The sequence below is a fragment of the Poecilia formosa genome, unplaced genomic scaffold (assembly GCF_000485575.1).
Source record: "Poecilia formosa unplaced genomic scaffold, Poecilia_formosa-5.1.2 Scaffold196, whole genome shotgun sequence".
Taxonomy (NCBI): domain Eukaryota; kingdom Metazoa; phylum Chordata; class Actinopteri; order Cyprinodontiformes; family Poeciliidae; genus Poecilia; species Poecilia formosa.
In genome coordinates this window covers 123,588-132,753 of record NW_006800135.1, presented here as the reverse complement: position 1 = coordinate 132,753, position 9,166 = coordinate 123,588, and the positions used below count along the sequence as shown (strand labels likewise).

Below are 9,166 nucleotides of genomic sequence, written 5' to 3'. Positions count from 1 at the left end.
AAAATGATCATTTTAAGTGGTTTCTTAATGTTTTTTTGTTTTTTTTTCCAGAGCTATTTACAGGTCTGGATAGAAATTCACATCCACTCATCATATCGCTAAATATGATTAACTTTGGTCTCTTTTCTTTTTTAAAACTCTGCTTTTTGGGGGGAGGTGGACTGTATAGCTTTAACAGTTTCTAAAAATAAGTTTCTGGGGCAAAGGTTTTGATTGGCTGGCGTTATGCATCCCGAATGGCCTCCGAACGACCTCAGTCCTATTGGAAAAACGATAAACAAAGGCTTAAAATCAGGGTCCGTGCCAGCAAACCAATCAGAGTGAATGAGCTCTGTTAGTTCTGACCAGAAGAGTGGTCAAACATCCAGACAGAATCATCCACAAAATCATCCAAAAAGCCTGATGATTTCTTAAGCGACATTTATGAAAATATTAGTGTATGTGTGTGTATATATATATATATACAGTCCTGCTCATCATTATTGGCACCCCTTCATGATTTGCATAGGTGAGTGAATATTTTCAGCAATAAATGGAAATGTTCAAAACTTATATCAGCAGAATCTTTCAATTTGAGGTCCAAAGTAATTTAACAAAGACAATTACCATTTCAACATAAATATTTTAATTCCAAAGGACAAAACAGAAAACCAGCATGTGCACTAATATTGACACCCCTCTTTAATATTTGGGTGCGCAGCCTTTGGCAGCAATGACAGCCTCCAAACGTTTCTTATATTCATCTATAAGCTTCTTGCACTTCTCGGGTGGCATTTTCTCCCACACTTTTGCAATATGCTCAAGCTCTTGTACATTACAGTTCCTTTCTCCAATGGCAGATTTCAGCTCCACCCAAAGATTTTCAATTGGATTGAGATCAGGACTCATTGCTGGCCATTTTAAAACAGTCCATTTTTTTCCCTTTCAACCAACCAGGCCTGTGTGCTTTTGGAGGTGTGCTTTGGGTCATTGTCTTGCTGGAGGAGCCAGGATCTCCTTACACTGGGCAAGACATTTCGCTCTAGAATTGCTTGATAATCTTCTGATTTCATGATGCCTGTGATACGGTCAAGCCCTGCAGTACCAGATGCCGCAAAGCAGCCCCATAGCATTATGGATCCTCCACCATGCTTGACTGTTGGTATGGTGTTCTTTTCTTTAAAGGCTTCATTGCGCTGTCTGTAAACATATTGTTTGTGTGATTTACCGAAAAGTTGCCACCGAGGAGCTTTTTGACCACCTTGGTGACCTGGTCCCCAGAGATTGGAGAGCCCAACCCAGAGTCCCCAGGTTCAGCTTCCTCAAAAGAAGGCATGTTGGTGGGATTGAGGTCTTCGAAGTATTCCGCCCACCGGCCCACAATGTCCCGAGTTGAGGTCAGCAGCACACCATCCCCACTATAAACAGTGTTGGTGCTACACCGCTTCCCCTCCCTGGGACGCCGGATGGTGGACCAGAATCGCCTCGAAGCCAAACGGAAGTCTTTCTCCATGGCCTCTCCAAACTCCTCCCACACCCAAGTTTTTGCCTCAATGACCACCTGAGCCACATGCCGCTTTGCATGCCGGTACCCATTGGCTGCTTCTGGAGTCCCACAGGTCGCGGCGGCAACCCTCGAACCCGTTGGTGGACACCTTCGGTGAGGGATGCTGTCAAGCTGAAGGAGTCCTTTCGGGCCTTTTCGCCCTATATATATATAAATATATATGACGGACAATGCACGTGTAATTTCACAACCGTGTAAAAATACATTTGTGAGGAGCGTTCTTGTTTTTAGAAATTATTAAAGTTGTATTAGGTGTAGTCACTTTTATCATTAAATGCTCCAAAAATATGAAATTCATTCATTCATCTGCAATGAGCAGGTGATAAATATCTGCTCAGAAATGTCCTTCCCCTCATACAACTACTATCAAAGTCTTCCCAATGTAAGAACACAACTCTTATGCACTGCAGTTTTAAAAAGGCGCTGATAGGTGGGACATTCGTTACATATTCATGGAGGTGTGATGTTTTGTTTGCACAGTATTGATATTTTTGGCCTTGTCGTTTGGCTGTTTCAGGTGTTTACATAATTTTATTGTTTTCCATAATGTCAGTATTTTCTTTCTCTTTTTATTGAGGCTGGTGGGAATGTGAAATCTGCTGTTTTACTCGATTGAATAATCAACGAGCATATCTTGAGAATTCACGTTGTTTCAGTACACCCTCCCTGCACAGCTGAGCTGTTTGAATTCTGCTTGATTTTTATTTATTTACTTTTTTTTTATGCTGGTTGAAGGCTTGAACTCAATTATAATTTTACGTGGTTTATCTTTTTTTCATGGACAGTCTTCATTTTTAATCTCAGAAACTCTCGCATAAGGCTAGGTCTGCTCAGATTTGTCATGAGATTGTCAAGAATGTCAAATTCAGGTACAGAATGACTGCTATACTGTATTTCTAGTTAGAGGTGTGCCAAACTATCCATGCCTTATGTAAATGTGCTACACAGTGATGTCTAAGCAAGCCTGTACTATTAAAAAAAGGTACATGAACTGTTCAGGAGGAATGTCTTTTGTCTTAATTTAGAAAAGAAAAAAAATAATAGAGCAGTCTGAATCTGCCCATAAGACAGGATTTGGATCTGTGGTTACATTTTTAAATATTCAGTTCCGCATTAGGAAACATTCACATATTGATGTCAAATCAGTCTATTAATTCTCAGCCAGTTCTTGGATGATTCATTGGCTTGTTTTTCATCGTCATGTTTCAAGGTCCAGGTCTATTTTTTATTTATTTTTTTTAATTATTTTTAACAGATTGTGTCAGATTTTTCTCTTAGTATTCTTTGTTACATATCACCAACTGAGGTAGAAGTGTCTTAATTGGTTCGTTCTAATTTGCTTAAATTTAATGGGGGTGGTGATTCTAGTACAAATTGAGCCCCTCCCACTTCTATAGAGAATTGACATCGCTTTCTTTTTTTTCACAAATTAAATCAGGTTTCATTAATCTTAAAAAAAAAATTAAAAGAAGGAGCGAGTTGAGGTAGACCAATCTAGTTTTTGTAGATGTTACAGAATCAAACAGAGTAGCTTAGAGACTGTCCAAAAATAGGGAAATAACCCTTTAACTTGAGGTAGAATAAAGTGTTGTATCAGAACTTTATTTGTATTATTTATCAATTATTAATGTTTTTTTTGTTTTGTTTTTTAAACTGTGCTTATAATGTGCAGGGCTCTTCTCAGCAATAGCTTTTTTTTTTAGTGAGCTCGCTACCCTCTAACACAGGGGCGCCCTGATCAGTGAGCCACCTTTATCAAGCAGTAGCCATTTCTGCTTGATGGAGTAGAAATTGCTACCACTTGATTAAAACAAAGTCAAGATTGGTTGACTTTTTTAAAAAAGTTCAGAGCTAATAAACTTGATCCAGCCTTTAACACATCTGATTGTATGATAAAGGAGTGTTAGAGCTGCATTTTGTTTTTTATTTAATTTGACCCCTTTTATTCTTTTGCACATAAGTTCGTTCTTTCTTCTATCTCTCCTCAAAAGAACTCGGAGCACCATTATCCATCTTCAATATTTCAAGCACAGCGGTTTGGGTGAGGGAGGTGAGGATGTTTCATGCCTGTGGAAAATGAGCTGACATTCTCCGAACGGTGAAGGTCGCACAGAAGAACCCTAGATGAAAAAAGTCTTTTCCTCTCCATAAATTTACAGCACACATATAGTTTTCCCTCACTGGACTGGGGAGACAGGAAGCACCCCAACCTCTGCAAGCCAGATAGCGCCGTCTGGCCATGGATTTAAAGAGAACACATTTCCTTTTGTGCTACATATTTAATAAGGCTAAGCACGCAGGGAATTATTTTCCTTCAAATCCCGTATTTCCTTTCAGAACGGCCTTCTTTTTTTTTTTAACTCAGGCAGCAGCCCGGCTTTTATTTTGCACATTCCACTTCACGCATAACAGATGTTACGTCGATCCGCGTTTCCCCATCAGATACGGTTCCCCCAGTGTCTTCTCGCCGCTCCGCACCACCCAGGTGGCAAAATACGTGCTTGCTTGTTATGAGCACTGAGAAAGCACGCACATAGCAAGCACACGCTTGTTCCTGGAAGGTGAAGACCATAGTGGTGCCTGTGGTCATTGGGGCCCTCGGGGCAGTCATCCCCAAACTGGAGCAGTGGCTAAAACAAATCCCAGGAACAACATCAGACATCTCAGTGCAGAAATGTGCAGTTCCAGACACAGCCAAGATACTGCGCAGAACCCTCAAGCTCCCAGGCCTCTAGTAGAGGACCCGAGCTCAGAGGATGAAAGACGCCACTCGCAGAGGGTGAGAAGGGGATTTTATATATATATATACATATATATATATATATATATATATGTGTGTGTGTGTATTATTATAATTATTTTCTCGCAAAAACGTGAATAAAGTGCGACAACTTTGCCGAAACACGTTTGAGCTTTCACAGTGTCCGTAGTTCTCCAGATAAGCACGCTGAGCAAGCGCATTCTTGCTACGCGCGTATTTTGCCGCCTGGGCGGTGCGGAGCAGCGAGAAGACGCTGAGGGAACCGTATCTGATGGGGAAACACAGATCAATGTAACACCGGGAACATACCCGCTCAGAAGCAGGTCAAAATGCCTGACCTTTCCCGCCACAGCGCCTTTGTCGCTGTCAGTGATGTGGTTTCGGACGAGGGGTTTGCATACTTGGAATTCACAAAGAGGTCTTGGTTCAGCAGCTGAAGCCTTCATGATATGTTTGTTGTCACGCTCTGATTAGAGGCTTTCTGTGAAGAGTAAACATCTCCAGCTAAGGCATCTGCCTCGGAAAGTAGCTTTAGAGAAAATCAAAGGTTCTATATGTCATAAATCACATCCAATGAGGCTTTTAAAAACCAACATTATAACTTTACGAAGAACTATATTTTCCTTGTCCAACAGACAACGGTTTGTTTTGTGTTTAAACTATAAACGGGGAGCTATTTTCCATGAAAAGGTGACGCCAGTTTCCCAGTTCATTGTGAGAAATGACCGACATATAGAAGCACAAAACACTTCATACTTAACTTACGCCTCATGTCAATATGTGAATGTTCAATACAGATTGAATTCTTTTGTAGCACATCATAATCCATTGTTTTTTTTGCACACAGTAAAATACATGTATAGTAAAATCAAATTAAACCTTCTGAACTTCCAGGTTGATGGGTCTGAAACTCTTCTCCCAAATATGTAAGGTGGATCAGGGAGGAGAACTGGCAGCAGCTCCAGAGCTACATCAACTTGTCTGTCTGGCAAACATAAGCTTGTATTAAAATGTTAAATGTTAAAAACAGATTAGAGAACATCTCTTGAGCTTCAATACCTTAAGGGAGAAAATTCATGTTGTTGAGAAGATGGCTGCTCCTTTCTCTTCTTGGCCATACAAAAGATCTTCGTTGAGAACAAGAGAGAGAAGCACAAAAACAGGCCTTTAGTGAATTTAAAGATATAGAGCTACATTCTCAAAAACTAATTTCTGACTGATTCCAGTTTAACACAAAACCTCACTATTGAATGTGATGCACTTATTTAAACAATTTGAGCATGGTTCAGAGATGAATGTTGACTTAAAACTGGATATCAATGAAGCCTTCTGAACTTCCAGGTTGATGGGTCTGAAACTCTTCTCCCAAATGTGTAAGGTGGAGCAGGGAGGAAGGAGTACTGGCAGCAGCTGCAAGACTACATCATCTTCTACATCAAACATAAGTTAGTGTTAAAATGTTGCAGTAATTAAAAAGCATGAAAACATTTTAGAGAACATTTCTTCTGAGCTTCAATACCTTGAGGGAGCAGTTTCATGTTCTTGGCCATACAGAAGGTCTTTGTTGAGAATGAGGAGTTTGGGTTTCGCTTAATTCTCCTGAAGATCCTGAATGTAAAATTACAAAATCTATCAGAAAAGACGAAATCACAAATCAAACTTTAAGAATGACTGAATTAAATCTTATAGCTGTCTCCACTGCAAATAACTTATAATTAGCCAGCAATTTCAAATGTTCAGAGTAATTTTTATGTTCCTAAAAATAAATATAGCACTTAATAAAATAAAGTGACACATATAATTTAATTTAGAAGTAAAACTTAACTTAAACACTAACTTAGTGCTGAATAACTTTCAGCACCAACTTTAAATAAATGTATTTGTAATTAATAGTAACAATAATAAAATTTAGCAAACATTAACATTAGGTATTGTCTTATTTTTGCTTTTAACTCGTTGCCAAAAACCAGCAGGAGTTTGAAAGCAATGTACGGGAGACGGTCGTTCTCTCTCGGCTTAACGAGCCGCACTCGATGACCTGGTCAACTGACCAAGCGGGCGAGACGAGCCAGCGGCTGCAGGGGAGCGGATATGTTTGTAATTAAGCTATATGTTAATAAACCGAGCGCATAATTTAGGTTTACACAACTAGTTTATCGCCTAATAACTTTGTAAAAGTTATTTTATTTTCAAAAATCATAATATACCCACTTTATTAATAGCTCTGGTCGCTCTCCTCCGCCATTACTGGTGGTGTTTGAACACGTAGCCTCAGCCCGCTGAGGATGCGCGCGCATATTTTACCCTGCTAGTGAACTAAGCCCGCGAAAATCAGGGGACAAACCGTTAACTATCTTTCTTTTAAAACTAAATCGATTTTTAAAAATGTGACTTTGTTAAGTTATGAACAAATTTGATTGAGGTTATATTAAACAACTGAATTTAATTTACTTGACAAATTGTGCCCTTCCCCTTCATCTTTTTTTATTTTTTCAACAGCCGTGTTGTAGCACCACCGAAGCTCTTTGTCAGAGCAACCTGCCGTAATAAACATTTTAAATAACCATAAAAATACATATCAAACATGTTCGGAATTAATTCTATTTATAAAATCATATTCACGTTGAAACTTTATCTTCTTTTTACTTATCATGCCTTATTTCAAAGTAGAGGAGAAGGCCGATATGCTACGTTCACAGTCTTGTTGAAAATGGAGGCTTGTGAAGAGGGGCGTGGCTTCTTCCAAGTTTCGTCTTTAACCCAACCTGTTGGGTTGGGTTAAAGACCAACCGATTGGGTAAATCTACCCATCCCTTGACCCAACAGAAGTGTTCAAGCTGTAGACTTCCGGTAAATTTCTGACCCAACTCTTGAGTTATGAATTTTGACCTAATATTTGGTCAAACTAACCCAACCTATGACCCAACAACTTCAACCCAGAAATTGGGTTATGAAAATAACCCAGCATTTTTTACTGTGCATGGGCATTTTCCCAGGGTGTCATTAGAAAGGGGATTAAATACAGAAAAAAAAAATTATACAGAGGTTATCCTTTTCCTTTCACTTTACACACGTGCACTCAATTGTGCCAGTCTGTCAAATACAATCCCAGTAAATACTCTTGTGAGTCAACGTAAACATTACCGAAGATTCCAATAATCAGCTTGACTTCACCTAACATGATACTTTTACAAGAAAGGCGATAATTAGTGTGTGAAATATGCAGCTGGAAGCCCTGGCGCTTCCTTGTGAACATAGTTTCTTTAACACCGCGCAGGGTTTTTTTATTTCTTCCTTTTCTCTGAGCAAAATGAAAACATTTTTTTTTATTTGCATAGCACTCACAATGACAATTTCAACAGAAACAATTCGATGTAGAATGGAATCTCCTTGCCCTGGGCAAGAATACACAAATCATTTGTTTCTTGGAGCTGTGTGACAAGATGTTTTCTAAGCTATGATATCCCACCAACGCCTCACCACAGGCACTAAACACAGAGTCTTGACTTTTCTTTTTCTCAAGACCTCGTCCAAACAGTTTAAACCATGTTTACTTAGATTGTATAAAAAGAGAAATTCTTGTTTTTCTTTCACCTTCTGACAAAAACAGACAAAACTTTTCCCAGGGTTTTAAGTTAGTTAGGATTATCCAAGTTTATGTCATTTGGGTCACATGTTGTGGGTATCCCTCTACAAAGTTTTAACAGTAATTTGCTGAAATGTTTCCCATTCCTCCCGACAGAAATAGTGTGAGGTTGGTAAGCAGACTTGGTCACACATTTCCAGCTCTACCCGCATTTTGCTTTTTTTTTTTTTTTTTTGGGACTAAGATCTGGGCTTTGTGTTGGCTGCTCCGGTACATTGTCTTTGTTTTCCACCAACTGCTTTGTAACTATTTGTCAGTATTATCCATTTGGAAGAGCCTTTTTTGTGTCCAATTTTACCTGAGACATTGCGTTGCTTTGGTGTTTCAACATAGTGCAATTTACTTTGTAAAGTCCACCAGTCCCACTTGCAGCAGAATATCCACTCACCATGATGCTGCCACTCCCAAACAGTTGGAAGATGTTCTCTCCATTTCTCTCCAGATTTGACAACAGTCATTATGTCCAAACACTTTCATTTTAGTGACACAGACAACAAGGCATGTCCCAAAAATGAAACAGATTTGTCTCTGAGTGCATTTGCAAACTGCCTGAATTTTTATTTATTTATTTATTTCCTTTTTGGATGACATCACATAATAAAGTAGTATGGAAATACATTAATCTATGTGCCTCCATTCTAACTCAGATGTTGTGAATTAATATTTAAGATGCTTAAACACACTGTGTATCACATTATCACCTTATTACTGTCCCCATAGGGACATTTTCCTTATAGCAGGTTAAAGGTCACAATCACAGAGGCAGTGATTGGCAAAATATGGGTTTAAAGACATAGTGCTTTTAGTACAATTTGTAGAAAGAAGTATGAATTCTCTTACGTCCCTGAATATTCGGGAATTTAGCAAACCTCGATAATTTCTGTTGACCTAAACTTGAAAAGGTCTTATTTAATGTCAAAGTGAAAAAAAATTGTTCTTTTTTTGTCATTTAATGCAGGATATTTAAACATCTGGTTTCAACTCTACATTCTGTAGCGATTCAACTCGAAGCAGATTAAAGATGTCGTTCTTTTTCTGCCTCAGAAAAACAATAACAGCAACAACAACCAAGTCGATGATGATGTCGATCCACTACAACAGAAACTGCCGCCGGAGTTTAATCATTCTATAATCTCCTCAGGCGCGGGCGCGCGCGCGCACACACACAAACACACACGCACACACACACACACACACACACACACACACACAC

The 9,166-nt window shown here is 39.1% G+C and overlaps 1 long non-coding RNA gene across 3 annotated transcripts; it reads right to left on the bottom strand.

Annotated features, from left to right (window-relative positions):
- Nucleotides 1–4,984: 4,984 nt before the first annotated feature.
- Nucleotides 4,985–6,252, bottom strand: LOC107837972 (uncharacterized). Of its 3 annotated transcripts, none has more exons than XR_001664027.1 (4): nucleotides 5,618–6,233; nucleotides 5,469–5,472; nucleotides 5,367–5,434; nucleotides 4,985–5,292 (listed from the first exon to the last, which is right to left on the bottom strand). It is a non-coding gene; the product is annotated as an uncharacterized LOC107837972 (long non-coding RNA). The 3 variants fall into 3 exon arrangements; XR_001664026.1 differs by having other exon boundaries at nucleotides 4,988–5,434; nucleotides 5,618–5,737; nucleotides 5,827–6,235; XR_001664025.1 differs by having other exon boundaries at nucleotides 4,985–5,434; nucleotides 5,618–6,252.
- Between the last annotated feature and the right edge of the window lie 2,914 nt (nucleotides 6,253–9,166).